Genomic DNA, 15,811 nt, shown 5'->3' on the forward strand with positions numbered 1-15,811 from the left:
GACAATGTCTTGATTTCAGAAGTAGAAAACGAATCATTGCTGCTAAAGACACAGCTCCTTTAATGAAGAGGCTGCTGCAATATCATCGCAACAACTAGCAACCCACATGTTAGATTACAACAGGTTGAGCCAGTGCACGCTCCCCTGTGCCACACTCTGAAAAAAATAAATCAAATGTCTGTACCTGACGCTCCTTCATTTCCCATGCAGAGCTCTCCTTTAATGTAGGCTTTTCATGGTACCTTTCTTTGCCAAGAAGGGGCTGACAATGGCTTATTTACCTACTTATCTGTCCTTGAGCTATGTGGCTTTTCTTTGAATAAATTAAACTGGCTGTTTCGAGTGATGCTTTCAGCCTCTCCAGTCTGGATCTAATTCTCAGAAGAGTTTTTGCTTAAAACCTGTTTTTCAAGTTTTCAACCAAGTATTGACTGCCTGCGAGATGCAGCTCTCTGAAAAGACCCTGGTGCCTGTGGGTAAGGAAAAATATCCTATCTGGTTACCTTGCCTCCTTTAGGTTTCCTATATATTTATGATAGACTAAGAGTGGAATGAGGGCTTGCTAAAACATGTCCTTGTCTTTTTTCAGTTAATTGCCTTGCTTGTTTGCTGCTTGTGACTCTGGGACCAGATTTTCAGCTGCTGAAAGTTTCTTAAAATCCACTGCTAGGAGATAGGTTTATTTTTTTAATGCTATAATAGCATTTTTAATATTTCTGAGTGGATATACAAATTAGCTTTGCTTTGTGTGACTGATTCTGTCTTACAGGAAATGGTGGTAAATACTTGAAAAACTGTCATAGTTAGGAAGTTTGATTTTAGTCTCCAAAGCAGAGGAAAATCTTGATTTCAATTTTTGGCAAAGGGTGTTTTTGTCATGTATTTTCTATGATCTCAGCAGCAACAAAATTTCAGGGGCCAAATGCTCATTTGTATGAGCTGACTTATCTCTGAGGCAAGGAATTTTATGGTTCATCAGAAAAGCTGTCTGTTGTCATGGACATGGGGTGATTTTTTTTTCCCCTTGGGTGCCTAGGAGAAGAAATAAAAGAAACAAAACAGTGAGACATAGAAAAACATGCCAAAATATCATACAGAAAAGATGCCTTTTCTTTTTGGTACACTGTAGAAAGTTTTAAAGATGGTGTCCCAGGCACATTAAAGCATAACATGTATTAAATCTGGCACAGAGCTAGAGTAAACTGTTGTTTCTCTGTTGTTTGGTTTTTCCCTATGCATTACCACTGTATTCAAGCATATGTTTTTACATATGCATATTCTTGTGGAGTGGGGAGAGAAGAAACCATAAGGGTGGCAGAGACCAAAAAAACAGAGGTCCCTTTCATTGCTGGAGCTGTCATCAGGATCAGGGTGCAATACATATCATCAGAGCTCTCAGCAATGCTCAGGGCAGAAGTGAAGAGAAATATTCAACCCCAGGCCCTTCTTTGGAATTATTGGCTCACTATGTACTACCATGAGTAGCTAGAGCTAATTGTACACCATGCAGGGCTCTTCAGAACAATTCGCTTCAAAATGGTCTCTGACTAGAGGTCTGCATGCCTCAATCCAAATGACTTCAGGATAATTCTGTCTCAGGTCTGATGCACCTGAAATCAGAATGTGGACATAAATAAAATAGCTGTTATTAAATTATTATTATCATCATTGCTATTATCTCTGTGTAAACAAAATACCACATACCATGACGAAACTGCTGCTTTTATCTCTCTTTGTAATGCTCCAAATCCTGTAATCTAATTGTTACACATCCTTGCTCAAAAGAAAGGCTCAAATATTAGCTTAAGGTTGTAATAGTAATTAACACTGCAGAAGCTTAAGCTATCTGTGTAGATCACAGGGTTTGCTTACTACATACTTTATCAGTAGGTTAGCTCAGGCACCTTATCATCTGACACTAGGAATCCTGAGTTCAGCTGATTTTTTAGCAGTCTGTCCGTTCTGAATGTTTGTTCTTTATCTCTTAGGCTGTGGTTGAACATGCATCAAACACAGAAAGGAACGTAAGGGGTGAGGGAGCAGGGGAATGGGGAAAACCAAGTATTCTGGCAGTGAAATGGTACTAAATAATGCCAAAATGTACTTGAAAGAGGAGTGGCAGTAGGATCAGTTTAATTGATGGTAGAACCAAGACAGAAGTAGGGTTTCATTCTCCACTGACAGAGCAAGGGTAGTGATTCACACCCAAGCACTGCATCTGTCAGCCGAACACAGGTGAGCAGAGCAACTCTGCTGCCATGTACACGAGGGAAATTCCAGCACCAGAGATTTGGAGACTGGATGCTCTGGCTTTGACACTGTGGCAAATTTACTGTATGCCTTTACTGAGAGCATTTTAAATTGGACTTTTGAAATGCAATCTGGTTTGTCTTCTGGTGCCTCTGTTTATTAGCTGTGGAGAGGGAATAACAAGGCTCATTCCATAAGCTGTTTTCTGCTAGTGTCCTCTTTTTTTGCTCTTGCCTTAATTTCAACCAAGGTATAGGATTATAAGGATCCTTACTTTTAACAGAGTGGTTGTTTTTAAGCTCTGAAGATAAAAGAGAAGGAAAATCCTCACTCAAGATATTAAGTCGAACCCTGTCCTTCAAGAACACCCAAGTCATTCTATTAACATCTTAAATCATAGATTTCTCCCCACAAAATCACACCCTCCAACTTTTGTTTTCTTCTCCCCTTCAATAACACCATTTTCTCTTTGACCACAGCCCTTGGCAAGTCTTCCTTTCCATTTTTGTCACTCCCTGTGCACACCTACTCCCTCTACAAAAGTCTCCTCTCTTCTGCTGGCTCGCCAGGTGCATTGTGTGAAGATCCAAAAAGTCACTCACAGGTAGCTGAGCTGGCTGGTTTGCATGTACTGACTGGCCAGCTGGCAGCCCAAGCCAAGCAATTAGCTAACGAGCTCATACCACAGCCTTTCACTCACATGAGCTGTGCTTTGTCTCACACGCCACTGATTTTCATAATATATGTAGGATATTTATATCTTTTAAGCTTTTACCTCTCTAGAGAATGGGGTGAAATTAGCCACCAGGTTCAGAATACATTGCTGGGCACAGGATTGACAGATGGAGAGCCAGATGGACAGACAGCACTCCTATAAAAGCCTTATTTCCTTAGGAAAAGAGGCCGTTGGGTCTAAGCACGACTAGTACAGGGTTACAGGATAGATGGGGGGGGATTATAACCCTCATTAACAGATGTCATGTGTCAGACACTCCTGCAGAGAGATGCAGAGGGAGAGGAAGGGAAGCACCTTATTTTGCTTTGCAGGCATGAGTTTAAGTCCTGTTCTGACTCAGGTAAACTCACAGCAGACTGGCATAGCCACACATTCAAAAGGGAAAGGGAAATGAAGGCACATTTGTCACTAGCTCCATTAGTCCTTTGTGGATTCTCATTTAAAGGCATTCATGTGGCCTTTCCTAATTTCACCCAACAGGCTCATGAAAGATTTTCTGATGTTTTCTTTACCCAGCCCAAGAGGGTAAATGAAGTAGCATATTAAGATTGTAGTCCCTTATCCTGAAAATTATTTGAACCCATCCTCTGACCCAGCTGTACTCTGAAAATGGCTGGATCAGGCATGATCAAGTCTAACAGGCTACATAGTCTATATCTGGGGATTTCAAATAGGAAAAAAGGCCAGTTTTAAATGTACTGCTTACTGAATCTTAAAGCCCACCACTTAACCTCATTTTCTAAATCTGTAGTCACTAAATATGAAAATGCTACTGCAAAAATTCATAGACACACAGAACAGCTTGGATTGGAAGGGATCTTAAAGATCATCTAGTTCCAACCCTGGTTCCATGGGCAGGGTATTTAATCTCTGCAACCCTTCTTTGCGGTTTAGTAGTAGTGGTGCACTAGCACAGGTTTTGGACTGGTCCCTGTTAAACTCATGACTGAGTAACAGTCTATAGGATCAACCACTTGTTTTATTTAGTCATTTTTTACCATTTGATATTAATTTTTGTAGCATCCTTCCTTTGTAGCATCCTCAGCACCACAGTGAGCTACCATGTGAGGTGGGGAATGTAAAGGAAGTGAAAGGTGAAATGCCTTAATTGCGAGGATTATCATGTGCAGAGTTGATATATGAACAAAATCTGGCCCCAGAGGTTATGGAATTCCCGCCAGGACAGTGGGTGGGAACCCTTGCTTGAACCCAATTTCCTGCTTGAAGAACTGTTGCTCAGCAAGCATGCTTTGAGTTGTCCTCACTGATGGATTCATCTGAAGCCTGGATGTTGGGTTGTGGATGCTCACTGCAACACAGGCAGTCCTGAAATGGAGAAAATAAAAAAAGTTTCAGAAAGTAATGTCAATTACTGCATTTTAGAAAGCAATTGTGTTGCTCGCAGTTTTATTTAAATTTGTAGGATAGCTATGAAAACATCTCATTATTTTGATGCTGTGCATAAAGTTATCACAGCCAAGGGTAACTAGTACAATAAAATAAGCACAGATGCTGCTGGAGCTTTTCAGAACAACTTTCACTCCACGCTTTCCAGTAATATGATGCACCTTCAGTACTGAAAGCTTTGTAATAAATCCTTTTAGTTTTCTTTCACTACAAAAGTTTCTCTTAAAAGAACACCAGATCTAATCTTCAAAAATATTTGCTGACTTCTGAAGCATGTTCTCATGCCTCTGAGTTTGAAGTTACAGCAGAAAATTTACTTATGTAGGATGGCAATCCAAATAATCTTGTTTTATCTGAAAGTATATAAAGGTCGTATCAAAATTTCATTGGAGTTCTGTCCAAGGAAAAAGAAGTTGCTTGCTTATGAAATTCTGTTATAAATGCATTTAACATCTGGTCCTGCAAATGTACATGATTGTTTCTTTGTGACCCCTTGCAATGAATAAAGGCAAGAGATGTGAGTAAAGATGTGCAGGATTAGATCCCTTACTTTATGTAATTTTTTTCCTATGGCATTTCAATGATAAAAGACCAATTTCTGCCCTTGCTTAACCTCCAGCAACCCCACTGATTCCCTTGTTCATTCTAGATTGTAATGAATGACTTTACACACTGGAGCCTTTTTATTCTTTCCCTTCCAGATTGAGTGTCTCAGCCCAGACAATGGGCCCCTGCCTCCAGGAGTGTGCGACTGAAATAAATCCACGGACTTGAGCAGCCACGCTCCATCGTGACCGGGAGCCAAAGCTGGATTCTGACACACAAACTTCCATGGAGCATAAGCCAGGGGAGAGCATACAGGTGAGCAGCATTTTTAGCTCCTTAGCATGGCTTGTGTTCGTATCAGCCCTGACTCATGGGTTATACACATAGGGTATGGATTAAATATCACTGTACTTGCACCATGTGTGTCTAATTGAGATAATTATGGCTGTTGGAGTGCTGGTGGGACTTGCAGTCTTTAATGCACTTATCCCCACAACATCTGATAAAGCAAGGAAGTCTTTTTATCTGTATGTTATACAGAGGAAACTGAAGCCTAGACAGTTTTTTTTGCTGTGCCAGGGAACTGAATCTGGGTTTTCCAAGCTGAAAGCTAGCACTCAGCCTGTTGGTCTGTCTTGAAATAAGCAGTACAAATAGGCACACAGAACAGCGCTTCTTGTAAATTGGGGATACTGAACTACTTCACTGTGATACGTCAGACATGATAAATTGCTACAGTTAAATAAATTGTTAGGGAATTGTCACGTAGCTATGGAGAGGTCACACTGTTATTAAGGATGCAAAAGGCATATATTTCAGCTTATTCTTCCGTATCCATATAGACTCTGAAGTGCAAACAATAATAAAAACTAAATTTTGCCAGTAAACTAACACAATTTATCTGGAGGACAGCGCAGAAAGTGGGAGCAGAACTCGTCCCTCCCTGCTTGTGAGTGGTGACGTGTCAGCTGATGGAGGCAGCCCAGGCAGGAGGCAGGGAATATTCATGCTATTTACTGTTCTGCTGAGGATTCAGTGAGACAGGCTGGGGATTGAATCCTTAAAAAATTAACTAGGATTAGAAATGTGTATCAGAACCAGCCACTGTACTCAGATCTGCTGTGTCAAAACCACAACATCACAGTTTTCTCTGTTGTCATACAATAATGTGGGTACTTTGCCATCTCAGAAGTCAATGGTTGGTTGAACACATGAAAAGGAGGTGCCAGAAGTGAAGGTGTTGGGGAAGTGGCGGCTTTATTCTGCTGGCTCAGATGTTATTCTCTAAAGGGCAGAGATGTCTTCAGATCAGCTCCTTTAGTAAGACCAAGACTCTCTGTGATTGAAATAATTGGCTTTTCATTTCCCAAGAGCATCTAACATGTGAATGGGACTATCATTATGAATTTTGCTATTGCACAGGCATAAATCTGGAGTGCTCACAAAGTTAGTCAAGATATGTGGCCTTATTGGAGAATTCAAAAATATCACACATGCATCTAAACCAGAAGATTTCATCAGGAAAAAAGCCTCTTTCATGATGAGGTTATGTCTTGAATATGGCTGCAGATTGGCCTAAGTTTTATTTGATATTGTTTGATATGCTGCAGTATTTCATTGTAATTTAATGGCAATTCCTATTCACACAGCTATTCTAAATAGGTTCTTACCTATTACCTTGGTAGCCAGGTTTCTATATCAAATCCTGAACATTCCATTATTATTAAAAATATAAAATCCATCTATTCCATCTGCTTTGTACAGTAAGGTGAACAAAATTGGATGTAAAGTCACAGTGTGGTAACGGGGTAATTATTTTTTGGAGTTTCTTCTAATATACTTATGGTCAATTGTATTGAAGATGTATTATAATATCACAGTTGTTCATGGCTGTTTTATCATGTGCTGTGAATTGAGAAATATTTTGTCCTATTCCTGGATTTAAAAAGCATGCTTTAGATTTTTAGAGAGGAAAATATGTCTTTGAAAAAGTGTAATTTGATCCTCTGAGCAATTTTTACAATTCTTGACATGATCTACACCTTCTTGATGAAGATCTTTCTTCTTCTTAAGACATCACTGGAATTTCTGGGGATAAGAGAGACCTCATTCTACTTCAGTAGGCTGAACAAACCAGTATCTCATTTAAAGTTCACTTTATATGGTACATACAGTATGTTTACACAATCCCAAAATCCTTACTTCAAGAACAATTTTCTTCCATGGAAGTGACCTCCTGAAATGTTTTCCTTAGTTTAAAAAAAGAAAAGAAAAAAAAAGGACATATTTACAGAGTTAAAATACAATACACAGGGGAAAAGAATGTAATAGGCTTAGGGAAAGGAGAATACAGACCTATATGCTTACAGGACCTTCCACCTAATTGCCTATAAATAATTGTCTTGTGCATATTACCCACATCAGAGCATGGTCTATAAGCCTGGGTGTCAGCTGCAGAGCTCAGCTGCTGTTTGTAGATGGTATTAACTGTGCTCTTGGTTTTTCTGTGCTTAACTGTATATAGTTTTGTTTTATTGGCACTGTACCGTAAGCATATTCTGCACTATGCAAATATAAGAGCTGAGAAGCATATGGGCCGAATCCTGCAACATTCACTCAGGCAAATGGCCAATTCACTTGATGGGAACTTTTCCTGAGTAAGCAGTCGGAGCAGACTCTCAGCTCCATCGTATGCCTCGGCTTGTTTTCAGGTATGACAACAGACACTGGTGCTTTGCAAGGAAGGAAAGGAGGGGTATAAGACCCAGTACTGAGGGTAGATGCTTAGGTCTGTTCTTCTCAAGACTTAAGAACTACTGAGATGCTACAAAAGGCACAGTCAGCATAGAACGACCCTCTCCAGCCTTTAGCAGCCTGTTAAAAATCTGCTAATAAAAGGAAAGACCCTTACAAAAGGAAAGAGTCTTCAGGATGAGAGGAAAGGGCTTAGAGTTGTGCCAGAGGAGGTTTAGACTAGATATTAGGAAAAATTTCTTCACTGAACAGACTGCCCAGGGAAGTGGGGGAACCACCATCCTCAGAAGCATTCAAAAGACTTGTGGATGTGGCACTTGAGGACATGGTTTACTGATGGACTTGACAGTGCTGGATCAACAGTTGGTCTTTTCCAATCTTAGTAATTCTGCGATTGAATATGTGATAGCATTTCTCCATCCCCAGTCTGGACATAATCTCATGATACAAGATGGAAATATCTCTCTAGTCAATGGAGATGGATTTAAGCTGCAGGAATTCATGGAGTGAAGAGAAAGAGGAGGGGAATCCTGCTTTTGATAAAGAGCACCAGTGATTTCTGCTCCAGCACCTTGTTCAAGAGCTTTGTCAGAGAGACATAACTCAAAGTGGGAACTTCAGGATTCAGCTCTGCATCCAGCTCTGGTTCAGCCCTGCCATCTATCATACAGGAATGGGGTTTCACCCTTTAACTGTGTAGGTGGCTAAAAGCTCTGTCCTATTCCCTGATCTCTCTATATTACATAGTCCAAGCTGTGGTGACAAGCAATATGTTGTGGACTTCAGGTCCAAGACCTACAAAAGCTCACACAGGTGCTTTTCTTAATTGACTCCAATTTTGTCTACACTGCCCTTCACAGCTTGATATGTATCAGAGAAGCTGGATTTGATCTAGCTACCATGGGAACCAGTGCAGCACTGATGCTGTAGCACACATTTCAGCATGATCCCCACACAGACCCTGGTTACCCACTTGGGGCTGCTAAAGTGTGTTGAGCACTGGGCTGTGTGTTCCCAGTGCTAATGTAATCCCTAATAGCTACGCTTGATATTAGCAGTGGTACCCATATTTTTCTTTCTCCTGCAGACACTTCTTTCAGCAGTGTCTGATGGGAAACTTAAGCTGCAGCTCTTACTCATATTCCTCATCCTCATGCACCTTTTAAACAAAATAGCTAATTCAAATAGAAGCTTAAAGGTCAAACACTCCAGACCTGGTTTTGCAAAACTTCTTGTGCATAACTTCTCCCCTTCTATTAAAAAAAAAATCTCATCAGGAAATGTTGGCAAAAAGGGTTTAATTACAGAAATCATTTTGCACCCTATGGAGAAAGCATGAAGAATGGCATATTTCCACATTTGAATTGCACATTCATCAAGAAAAGAGTGATTTCCCCTTAAGAATTTTCTGGAGGAGTAGAAAAGAGCATTGAACCCTGGAGTGTGTATTTTATACTCTCTGAAAGGCAAATGGTTTCACTTCCATTGATTAAAATACATGGGTTTTCCCTCTGGATTATTCTCCTGGATGTAGGAAAAAAATTAAAATCTTTAGTAGTGGCTGTCAAGTAGTGCAGCCCCTTAGGAGATGTCTCTGCTAAGGCAAAGGGCTCACCAAACCAACTGCTGCTGAACTTGGCCAGCAAGAAGCCTTTGACCACCAGATGTTGCTTTTTTTGCTTGATGAATGGGGACTTTACAAAATGTGTTTTCATTGTTTCGTTGGAGAGAATGTCAACACGGAAACACAAGCCGGCATTGGGAGCACCAGGTGCCAATCGGAGCAGCAGCTCCAGGACTTGTTGTCCTTGCTCTCTGGCGCGCAAGGTCAAACAGGCATTAGTCTTGTCATTCACCTTCTTGTCCCACAGATGTGACTTCTTTACAAACTCTTCCAAACACTGCATGGAGGAGAACTTGGCTCAACAGCCACTATTCTCGAGGAGCAAAGTGCAAAGTTGCTGGGGTGCAGGACCCAGGCACAAAGTTGCAGGCTGATGAGTGCTGATACTTTGAATGTACATCTCCATAAAATATGCTCCAAATTGGTATGCAACACACTTCTGCAACCACAGTAATTCACTGTGAATTGAAGCAGGAGCAGGATTTTCCTAAGCAAAGTCGCTTTTTCCCATTAAATTACTATTGTTCTTTTTTTACCAGGAGCATTATTGTCTAGTTCTGTTAACAGAAAAAGGCCAATTACACAAACAGTGCTGACCTGTTAAACTTGAATTCACCAGCCAGAATTCAAATAAACAGCATTCTACTCCCCACTTGAGTTTACTGATTTTTTCTCAATAATGTCATTTGAGTTTTAAAAAAACCAAAAAAAAAATGTCTGAGGTGAATGGGTATATCAACTAAGTGTTTCAAAACCACAGGAAAGTAATGCAAACTCAAAGAGCACTAAGAACAAGAAAAAGAAAAAGTTATATGTAATTGGAAGAGAAGATGTTCCATTTCCTTTCTAAAATCAAATGCAAACTACTCATGTGACTGATTTAGTATTGAACAAGAGAGGAAAAATTGCTTCTTGGCATTTAAATGGAAATGTTTCTTGTTCCGAAATTCTGGAAGCTTGCATACTGTATGATTTTTGAAAGGCTTATACAATTACCATTGAATTTGGATAAGGTCTATTCCTAACAATATATATATTTCTCAGTTAAACTTTTTCCTTCCGGAGACCTAAATTACCTTTGTCTAGAGACTAGATTCCTGATGTGGAATATATTCCAGAGGTAATAAGGCCAATGCAAATATATTTCATTTTTAATATGTATGTCTGAAAAAACCCAGTGAACAGCAGCAGCTGTTTTGCAATGCAGACCTTTATGTCGAGGACTCTGCTGTTTTAGGATGTTGTTTTGATTTGCTGTGTGCCTTTTCACTGAGATTTCTGGATTTGGAATAAAACACATATCTTACCTCTTGCTTTCCACAAAAGCTAGAAATTTTAGGACAGAAGAAAAAGGCAGACCACAGCAAACTTGCACCTGGCTGATTTAAAGGTATGCCATGAAGAGGATGATTCCCATGTAGCTCAAAGCACTGCAGGAAGTATTGCAGTCCATTATGTTCAGCACTCCTCTTACAATGCGGATTAGGGCTGAATCCAGTGTCACTCCAACATTTGTGATGTCAACACAAATCCTGTTGCTGAAAAGTTTTGTAAGAGTAAATTTTGAGGAGGGACTCGAAAGAGAAAAATGTGATTATTTGGTGAATGAGAAAATGATAGGCTGAGTGCAAATGGCAATGGGTGATATAGCCTGACAGGGATAAGTTATTGAGGACATGCCCAAGGTCAGGCAGTGAAGCAGTAGCAGGGCCTGACACTTAGCAACACTGTAACCCTCTCTTTCTTCAGAGTATGTTGAATAGCAGCATTAAACAGACCTAAATTTTTGTCACTACTATTAAAAATTATTAAAAAACAGATAAAACCAAATGAATCCCCCCCCCAATAAATACAAGGCAGAAACTGGTAGTATTGATCTTCTTTCTGAGAATTTGATTTTAATTATCAAGCAGCACAATTCTGTAAAATAAGTTTAAAAATAGTAATTGATAATAATAGTAATGTCATCTCCTGATACCATTGTGGATGATGCCCCCTGACCCCAAAAGCAAGACATTATGCAAGCTGCCTAACTAGAGGCACAGGAGAAACAGAGGCTTCCTCCTCCTTACGATGTGTGCTGAAACTAGAGCCCACCTGACCCCAAGAAGAGAGGGAGTTTCACCATGGACAGGACATGAAGGCACCACCCGAGGCAGATCTCCACTTCTTGCCTCCATCCTGATCCCCCCTCCATTCTCGTGCTAAAGCCAATGACATTCCAACCCATCACCATGCATAATCCATGGCCAAGACCAACCCATTCCTATCATACCCAAGCACATCCTCTCCTGTCCCTATTATCTTCTCATTCTCATGTCCACACTTGATCCATCTCCTCACTATGCCCATACATCTGTCCAGGCCCACATCACATCCATCCCCTCCCCACAGCCCCATCCATCCTCTCTCCATACCATGCATGCCTACGTGCATACCCAAATCCCCTTCATGCCCATGCCATGCCCGAGCCCTTCTCCCAATGCCCATGACTATGTCTGTGTCCTCCCCTGATCCATGTCTATGCCGAGACCACATCCTGCCCATGCCTGTGCCTATTCCCATCTCATGCCAATGTCTGTGTTCTCCCCATGCCCATGCCATGCCCGTGTCTCTGTACATCCCTGGCCCATGTCTATTCTGTGATCGCGGCCGTGCCCATGTCCGTATTTCCTCAGCCCCACGTCCCTGCCGTGCCCATGTCTGTGTCCTCCTCCCCGGCCCCATGCCTCTGCCATGTCCATGCCCGTGCCACCCCACGCCTGCTCCCACCCCGTGCCCCTCTCCACGCATCCGCAGGCCGTGTCCGAGCTGTTCCCACGCCGCTGGGCTGGGCAGCCGCCAGCCGCATGTGCGCCTGTCATTCCAGCCGGGAGCGCCGGCTCCTGCCTCCCATTCATGTAACCTGTGTGTGTCTCTCTTTCTCTCTGTGTGTAACAGCGAGAGGGAGAGAGCGAGCGAGGCACCGAGAGAGGGAGGAGGAGGGGGGAAGCTTTAAATAAAGCCTTTGGATTGCAGCTGCTTATTTTGGGCAGTCCTACCAGGACGATTCCTGTCAGGAAAGAAGCTGGACCAGTCGTTGTTCTTTTTTTTTTTTTTTTTTTTTTAATTTATTTTGATTTTGATTTTTGGGGGTGGCAGCGGCGTATGTCTGAGCTGCCTGCGGAGATGAGCTCCGGTGCCTGCCTGTAGTTTCCACTTTGGGATCACTGGACACAGAAGTGGCATTTCGGTGGGGGGAAGCTGCAGACATGGTAAGCTTCGCTTTTCCTCTGAAAAGTGTATTTATGCCATAGACCCTTCTTGAATTTTCCCTTCCCCCTTCCCTCTTCCCACCAAACAGCCAGGCACACAGGCTGGGGCTGGGGAGAAGCTCCCTGAATCCCCGGCTTTCCCTCCCCAGCATCCATCCTTCCCTCCTGCCCAGCTCCCTGCCCTCCCCTCGCACAGTTTGCAGCAATTCGGAGGGAGGCAAAGATGCTGCGGGAAGCTTCGGGCTGGGGCGGGGGGGTCAGGCACCCCCAGACTGCCAAAACCTTGCTTCAGGGTATGTTTGGAGTGGATTCTCCCATCCAACCTTCCCCCTCCCCGACCCTTCCCTCTGCACCCCGAGCGGTGCGGCTGTGCTGGGGGAAGGCAGCAGTGCAGATTGGGAGGCACTGGAGCAAGGATGCAGCTTTAAGATCAATCGGTGTTATTTATGTAATAGTAAAGCAGGGAGGAAAGGAGGCAGAAAAAATAGAATAAGAAAGAAGTGCCTTGGTATTTGTCAGCCCACAAGGCTCCTTGGGCTCTGTCTGAGCCCCCCATACTCATGTCCTGCTGCAGGGTGGTGCGTGGTGGGAGTGTGTGTGTGTGTATGTTTACATTTGGATCCGTGCTAGAATCGGGGGTGAGGATGGGGTCTCCCATTTTCCAAGGAAAGGTGGGTTTGCCTCCAACAAAAAGCAAAAGAAAAAAAAAGAAAAGAAAAAAAAATAAATGCGCTTTGCTGCAAGTTGAGTGACAAGTCTGTTTCTTAGGCATTAAATGTTAAAGCCCTGCTTCCAGCCATGCCCTGCCAGGATTAAAAGATCGCCCAAATAGTGTGGTGTTAGAGAAAAGATGCTGGAGTGCCTGGAAGAAATGCAGTGGTTCAGACTTGTGCTTGTATTCTCAGCAATTTGCATTCTCAAATACAAATTTGGGCTGTTGAACCTGAAACCAGGCTGCTACCAAAGGGCATTTATTTCCTGGGATTTGTTTTGATTGAAAATATAGTGTAAAATATCTGGGATATTTTACTTCAAAAGGAGTGGTAGTCAAAAAATTTCTAAACCTTTAAAAAATAATAATTATCTCCCCCCCAAAACTCTAGAAGTATTCACAAGGCAGTATTTATTTACTTTCTTATCATGACCACACTTAGAAATTCACGGTGGTTACAACCATGTAAGCACATGATTTGAAAACAAAAACAAAATGAAACAAAACAAACTAACAAAAAAGAACCCCAAAACCAAAACCCAGCCAAAAACCCATATTTATGCCACTACCTTTTTTTATGGGATACATAGTCTGAAATACATTTTTCATACAGCCAAAACAGAAATTACTAAATGCTCATTGAATAGATGGGTAAGACCTTTCTGCATCTTGAATGCATTTGCTCATGGTTTTTCCTGGAAAGTTCAATTTCTTATGATTTAAAAATAATAAATAAAGAAGGCAATACACCAAACTCCTAAATCACACTAAAAATTAGTCTCTCCACCTCAACCCTATCTTCCTTCTTAAGTTTTTGCAGTGAAGCCTCACCTTTACAGCTGCATCTTTTTCTTTTTTTTTTCTCCCCCGAGAAAAGTCCCAGGTGAAGGGAAGGCCATAAAATGAGAAAATGAGAGCAAATCTTTGAAGTTTGAAGTTGTCTGTGTGCTTTTTATAGGTAAACTTCTGCTTTAGTGTGGCAAGTTGTTAGCGTGCTGTTCTCTGCTTTGGGGCGCCAGAGCTGGGTAGGGGAAATTGGCAGCTCCCAGCCTATCCCAATCCCATTTCTTTCAGCTTCGCTGACCCTAATAAAATTGCCTACTAGTAGTGTAGCCCCTCCTCTCCTATGGAAAGTGCTCTGCTCCCAACATGTGCACCATATGTGCCTGCAACACCCAAGGCTTAGCGTACATTCACCTATAGCATGCCAGCAGTCCACGTATGCCCCCCGCACTCTGGCTCTGGCAGGAGCCGGAGATTGGACATTCGGAACCCCAACCTCTCCCCTGGTAGCTGGGGGAACTGGGGCTGAGCCAGTGATTTGTATTTAATTTATTTCATTGGCCTCTTCAGAGCCAGGCGCCTCCCACCTAGTGCCTCTGCCTGTAGCACTTTTATGGGCTTGGGTGGAAAAAACAAGGAGTATGTGTGTGTGTATATATATAGATATATAGATATATAGATATATGTAGTGCAGTGGGGGGAGCATAAAGGGAGGAAGACGCATCTCTTGCACAGTTTTGCAGCTAGGCAGGACTTCAGAGCAGCTCGCTCGTCTCTGCCTGTGTTACAAGGCTGAAGGAATTTGCTGGTTTGTGGCCATTGCGAGCTGCCCGTCCTTGTAAAATTCCCAGCTCCCAGACTCTGCCACGCTGCTGGATCAGTCCTTGCTGGAGTGGGCTGGTTTGTAGCCAGGAGAATTATTTGCTGCCACGATCCCTTGAGAATGCAATCCCCAAATCAGTGCATGGCCAAAGAAAAGTAGGTTCTGTGCTAGTTTGCAGATGGTCTGGAGGCAGAGAGGGGACCGACAGTGAGGTCTTGGTGTGTGGCCAGACATTTCCCAGGCACTTGAAAATGTAACCTGTGTTGCACTTTCCTTGGGAGCAGGACCACTGCTCTGCACCCACCATCCTGGGAAGGGGGTCTGCACACACAACTGGCACAGGGGAGGAGGGGAGCTGCCTTTGCAGACAACCTGTTTTATTATTTCCCCTTTTTCCCCCTCAAAAAAGAATCACCAAGATTGGGAATTACTGCCACTGCTCTGAGATGCACTATATCTTTACAAGGACTCTGCCTCTGTGCCTCACCCTCCTTTCTCATACATACACACATGAATGTGTTCACATCTTCACAAGGGGAGATTTTCAATTAATCTGTTATTTATATGTGTGATCTGGAGAAGAAATATGATATTTTGGTGAAGAAACAGGGTCATTAATATGGAAAAATGTTCTCAGGTTGTTCTTTGGCATGGAAAGGGGTAAGAGGCAAAAGGAGATGCAGAAGTTTACTTCATAGTTTCCCTTTCTTATTAGCAAAGGGTCCTGGTTTAGAAAGGAATTCTGGGGAGAATTTGCCTTCTCTAATTTTAAAGGATAGGGAAAAATCATGGAGAGATGAGGGTAAAACTGTTAATCTGGTTTTCACTGGGGGGAGATAGTCCCCCCTCCCCCAGATTTAATTTACTGCATGGATAGAAAAAGAGAGACATCTCTCTAATTTCAGTGGGTCTGGGGAAGGAG

At 42.4% G+C, this 15,811-nt stretch overlaps 1 protein-coding gene across 3 annotated transcripts in view; it reads left to right on the forward strand.

The window, feature by feature from the left end:
• The first annotated feature begins 12,245 nt into the window (after positions 1–12,245).
• The window catches only part of TENM4 (teneurin transmembrane protein 4), a 595,878-nt gene continuing 592,312 nt past the window's right edge, over positions 12,246–15,811 (forward strand). For 2 of the 3 annotated variants that reach the window (XM_030971231.1, XM_030971250.1), the window contains exon 1: positions 12,246–12,571. The gene's annotated coding sequence lies outside the window, so the exon portion shown is untranslated. The remainder of the gene's footprint in view (positions 12,572–15,811) is intronic. The other variant, XM_030971240.1, reaches the window with a different exon arrangement.

The sequence above is a fragment of the Camarhynchus parvulus genome, chromosome 1 (assembly GCF_901933205.1).
Source record: "Camarhynchus parvulus chromosome 1, STF_HiC, whole genome shotgun sequence".
Taxonomy (NCBI): Eukaryota; Metazoa; Chordata; class Aves; order Passeriformes; family Thraupidae; genus Camarhynchus; species Camarhynchus parvulus.